The following is a 5,666-nucleotide window of genomic DNA, read 5'->3' on the forward strand; positions in this document are numbered from 1 at the left end:
CATGTCCCGAACTGGAGCTTCCCAATTACTTGCCCTTTTCAAGACCACTGAAACATCTAAAGCTGTTATGTTTGACAGTTGCATTTCAGGGTTATTCCTTGCCCGTGCTTCATCCAGCTTGAACCATGCAGTGTCCAAATTGCACCTGATCATTTTTCCCCAAACACCCGACCAGTAGTTAGTCATATATTCCAATTGAGGGACTTCGGTGTCTTGCTGGTTATTTGACTTTACTCTCAGTTCACGATAGAACCTTCTTTCATCTGTCTGAAAGTTTCGATTTTGTTTCCTTCGTACACTACTTATCTTGTACCGTAGCAGTCTGGTAGTAAGAACATTAAGTCTCTGTCGTTGGTAGTCTATAATCTCATCCAATTTTGCTGGTGTTAATGTCTCAGTGTGCTAACGGTGGATGATTTTAGTAACATGGTTTATCAGCTTTCTGGTTCTATTTCCTTTCTTATATTGAGTTAATCGATCCAATTTGCACCTTACTTTGCTGACATCCATATCCAACCCGATCTTCCATGGTGGATCTCGAATCCTTGCTAGGACAAAAACTCCATTTGCAGGCCTAGTTTTTCGGCCCAACGTTCTAATGGTTGCCACAGCTGTACAGTATACAAGAGTTTGCACCTTTGAAGCAGTTCATGCTACGTTCAAATACGTATGTAAAACCTTGCTGTCGAGATGTGCCATTGGTGAGCGCAGATCATTTGTGATGTTTGTTTTGGGCAGCGCATGCCTGAGTATTGGTAGTTTTTCTGGGATTTCCCTATTCACATAATCGTTATTAATATCCGGATGTGGTTCTAATGGATCTGGTACATGATGTTCATTTTCCCTAGCACTTCCATTTTAATAGCAGATTCTGCAGATTCTGCTCATTTCTTTTTGTGACTAGCTCTGGGTATTTAAGTAAGAAGAGTCTATGGATGTTTCCCCTCACGCTTTGCCCACATTTCTCTGCCAAAAAATAAAGGAGCATAACATCTCTGTTTATGTCGTATTCCCACGCCAAATCACCCTGTTCTTTAATCTCCTTTACTCGGTCTTCAGTCACGTGTAGGTTAGTCCTGATGTCTTTCACCTTAGCGATAAGATCTCTTTGTGCGACTTTCTGTAAATTGGGATACTTCTTAGCAAATTTCGTTCTTAAATTGTATCCTTTTTCTATTTTCGTTTTAAACTTTGCATTTTCGTAATAGAGACGCACCAATTCCTCTTTCATTATGGTGTCCCAATTGATGCTCTCCCACGGTATTTCTGTCGAGGTGCTTGGCTACAAATAGCTAACGCTAGCTAAAGCATCCTTAGCAGGCACAGATGATGTTTCCCTGCTTACCGTTTTTCGCAGATGTTCCTGCTGGCTAGCTGTTTGATTAGTGAGCTCTGCCTGACCAACTCGCAGCTCACCATCGCTACCATCCCGCATGCTGTCGCCCACAGCTATGGCTCCAGGGCGCCCCAGAATCCTCGGGAAGTGACATGCATTCCAATATCTTTAGTATGCTCTCCATTATTATTTGGGTTTTGGTGTTCTGCTTAGTCCCTCTTCTCTTCGTTATCAGCCTATTTGGCATGGGGAATCCTGTCCGTAGCAATGCTACCGTCAACATAGCCGTAAAAGTCATGAGAGGAAAGCTCAAGCTCTACCGCGATATCAACGCGAGAAAACCGTCGATAGGGTTATTATTATTTTTTTTTGTTATTATTATTATGGAAAAAGTATACAGGGTGATTTTTTTTAACTTTAAACTTTCAAATATTTCGAAAAATGGGCACTCTTTGAAAAATTGTTATGAATCGAAATTTAATCACTCTGAGAAGTACATACACTGATGTTAAGATCGGTTCCCCTACATCGCCCCCTGGGAGTGGGGGTGGGGGCAAGTTCGAAATCTTAAATGGGAACCTCTATTTTTTATTGCATATTCGGATTCTTTGGATAAAAATGCGTATGATTTGTCTAAAAAAATGTTCTCGTTTTGCGACAGATGGCGCTGTGATCGACGAAATTCAATTTTTCCTTATTTTACTGTTACTGAGAATGCACGCTTACGATTCTGCAATGCATTAACATTAAAAAATACACTATTTTCATTGTGACATGACGATGGGGGGACCTATAGCTCAAGGTGGGCTCCGAACCTCCAGAACCTCATTAAATTTACACAGAAAAATTTACAGAGGTACCGGCTCAGGGATCAAACCCCGGACCTCTGAGGTAGTAGTGAGTAGGTATAGTGAGGTATAGTAGGTATAGTGAGTAGGCGTGACTCACTCGTCGGGGAAGGGAGTAATATGAGGACGAGATATCGAATTTTTACATTGATATAGAATTCTCGTGTTATTTATTTAAATAACACGTTCGTTCCGCAACACTGCTCCGACCCAGGTTGCTGATCAATCTCTCTAGGAATCATCCCAAGTGAAGATTCTCACAAAGTTGTCATGTGAGGTTCCCCACTTCGGTCCATTAGCGTCCATGGTTTTTTGTTTCAGGCGTCATTCACTCTACTGACACTCTTTTTATTAACTATTTGCCGCCACACTTTTCTGTCCTGGCATACTTCTCTAGCTTCTTTTACGTCCATCCATTTTTTCGTGCAGGTCAACTAGTGTTTTTTCTGCACCACATTCTTTGAAAATTATCTCGTTACTCACTTTGTATATCAGAGTTTTCCCGCATATTATGCGCAGGAATCTCATGCCAATTGCATTAATTTTACTCTCGTCTTGTTCTTAAGGACATGTGATACTTAGAAAATTATCGATTATACCAGTTTTAGGTTCCCCAGGTTTTTTCCTAGAATAATAAATATTTTGTCTTAAAAATTTGAGAAATGATAGCGAACATGCTAACGGACGTCCCCACACACTTTTTTTGGTAGGTTAATTTTAAAAAGTCTTAATTTGGCAAAATGTGATTAATTTGCATAGCGCTTAGGAAATAGTATCGATTTTTTCAGTGTTAGATTCCCCCGGCTTTTTTGCTGGGATAAGAAATATATTGCCTTCAAAATCTGGGAAATGATAGCGAACATACTAACGGACGTCCCCACACACTTTTTTTGTGTTTTTCTTATCAAAAAATTTTAATATTGCCAACAACGTGCGTGTATATTTCGAGGTTATGTGTGTTATAATTCATCCGAGCGTTGCTTCCAAACTATACAATATTTTTGGCCGAAAACTTTGGACTTACAAATAAACATAGTAACTAATCTCCCGGAACTAACCTTGTTTGCAGGAAATCAAAAAAGTTTATTTCATAAATAATTTCCAGATTATCGGAAGGGCAGAGATGAAAAACGACGTAACCTCAAAATAATGCATATACACAACATTTTTATTCAGCACAATCAATTTTTTTGTTATTATATCCCTCAAAAGAGTCCGGGAACGTCCGTTATGATATTTTATAGCATCCCCGAATTCAGTTTTTAAAAAATTTCATTTTTGTGAAAAAAAGCCAGGCAGCTTGTAAGTATCACATGCACTTAATAGCTCTATGTCTCGATACCGTATTCCTAGCGCCAAGATAACTGCAGACTGGCGCCGGCTGGGTGCCAGAAAAAGAAGCATCTGTTTGGAGCCTGACGCCCGGCTGGTTCCGCTTCGGCGTGCTGTCCTGGCACCACAGTCTGGCATAGTAATTTCTGGCCCAGGCTGGTCTTGTCATACACCAGGCAAAATTAAAATAACGTGAAATGGTACTAAATATGTTTCTATAATAGTTTTACACTATATTAAGTCCCTTTTGGGAGAATATACTGCGCAAACGTCACAACATTTCAGGAGACACTGAAATATTACAAACATTACTTCTTCTCGTATAAGCTTGCATATTTAGGCAAGCGTAAGGGCGGGAAAAATTCTAAAATTTTCTGCTTAGCTTACATTTTTAAGTTATTTGTATAATCTATGATAATTAAAATTGAATATACTTTATACATAGGTACTTTGATTCCAAAAATTCGAAAAAAGGTGGAGATCGAAAATTGATGAGAACCATGACACGTATTCATCACAAAACAACACTCACGTCGCCATACTGAAAAACGGAACAACGCTACCAGGAAAACAATCATAGAAGGGGTACCAACTGTTAAATAGCAAATATATTTCAGGAAAAACGGTTTAAAAACTGGATTTTCTTTCAACAGTGCATGTATCTTTCTTTGGAAATATGCTGTGAAACGTGGAATAATATTCATTAATTAATTTCTACAATAATTACTAGTGTTTAAACTAAATACCAGAATCTGGTTCCTTTATTCACCAGATTGTGTTTTTCGTCTGGTCTGATCATTTATCCCGCCAGTCTGGTCGACTAGAGGGAGCAGACACTGAGCCAGACTCTGGCCCTGTCATACAAGTCAGACGTTGCTACTAGGGATAGTACATTCGGTACAAATATAGAATTATGTATTGACATTTTAGCTTTATTTGATATATTTTTAGTTCTGATAAGGTGCCCTGCTCTACTAATAACCTTTTTACCTTTTTTGATTTTCCAAAGACTTCACAAATAATTCGGACACATTTCACAAAGAGCTCACTTATTTCACAAAAATATCCAGAAGATTTTAAAGATTGCGAAAAGACTGATAATTTTCCAAAAATTTAGAATATTTCGCAAAGATTTCATATATTCAGCACATATTTCGGCTGAGATTTATAACAGTTCTCAAAAACTTTAACTATTTTCCAATTATTGAAAAAATGTCTCAAATATTACTAAATTAAAAAAATAATTTTATATTAATTGTAAACAAATCAATGTTTAAAAAATTATATATTTATATTAATGAAGTAATTAAATTAATTAATTACTTTATTCATGTTCATTAATTATTAAATGTTTAATTACACACATATATATGCTATATTTACATTTATTTAAATAATTGTATATTGAGCAACAAGTGTGGTCAGTTGGCAATTGCCCACGAGTGCGTTCAGGCGTACCAGGGTGCAATTTCCAAACCACACGAGTTTCTCCTACTATTTTATTTTATGAGTGCGTATGAGGTGCGGCGGGTTCCAAGGGGCGCAGTTTCTGTCGGGGGATTGGGGGCGGAGGGCCGCTAAAGGCAACAGACCAAATCTAAAGTGGACAAATATATGGATATTATAGAAATAATCTAAATAGATAACGAACTGCTTTTTTGTTGTTTTTTTCGTTTTTTATTTCATTAAATTCTGAAGTTTGCATTTCAACGTAAGGGATGTCACTACAGCGCACGGAAAGCTTGTGCGCGCTGTAGGGGCAATACTTGAGACGTTTCTACGGTAGAGTTAGGTCGTAACACGCGAAGGTATAAATACTCTAGTGTTTGTTATAACAGGCTTAGAAACTCTAGTGTCTGTAAAGTACTTTCGTACACGCTCACCTGTATGCAGCCATTTTCGTCTAACTTCGCAGGCTACCAAAGCCGCCATTTAGATGTTCGTATTGGGAAAAGGTTAGTTGCAAAAAGCGGCGGCGTCTTGAATTTGTATTTTAATGCTCAACGTTATAAGGCGTGAAAAAATGATTACTGGCGTGCGATAATGGAAACCATGGGTAATATGGCACTTATCTAACGCTAAACAAACCTGAAATAAGCCACTTTACACGTACATGTAAAAGAAATATTTTTAATATTTTATATTATATT

The 5,666-nt window shown here is 37.9% G+C and overlaps 1 protein-coding gene across 3 annotated transcripts in view; it reads left to right on the plus strand.

The window, feature by feature from the left end:
* LOC117172542 (transient receptor potential cation channel protein painless-like) overlaps positions 1-5,666 on the plus strand; it is a 113,161-nt gene that overhangs the window by 52,936 nt on the left and 54,559 nt on the right. For 2 of the 3 annotated variants that reach the window (XM_033360583.1, XM_033360584.1), the window contains one exon: positions 3,962-4,101. The exons of the other annotated variant lie outside the window; for it this stretch is intronic. The gene's annotated coding sequence lies outside the window, so the exon portion shown is untranslated. The remainder of the gene's footprint in view (positions 1-3,961; positions 4,102-5,666) is intronic. 3 annotated transcript variants of the gene reach the window in all.

This window comes from Belonocnema kinseyi, chromosome 5 (assembly GCF_010883055.1).
Source record: "Belonocnema kinseyi isolate 2016_QV_RU_SX_M_011 chromosome 5, B_treatae_v1, whole genome shotgun sequence".
NCBI lineage: Eukaryota > Metazoa > Arthropoda > Insecta > Hymenoptera > Cynipidae > Belonocnema > Belonocnema kinseyi.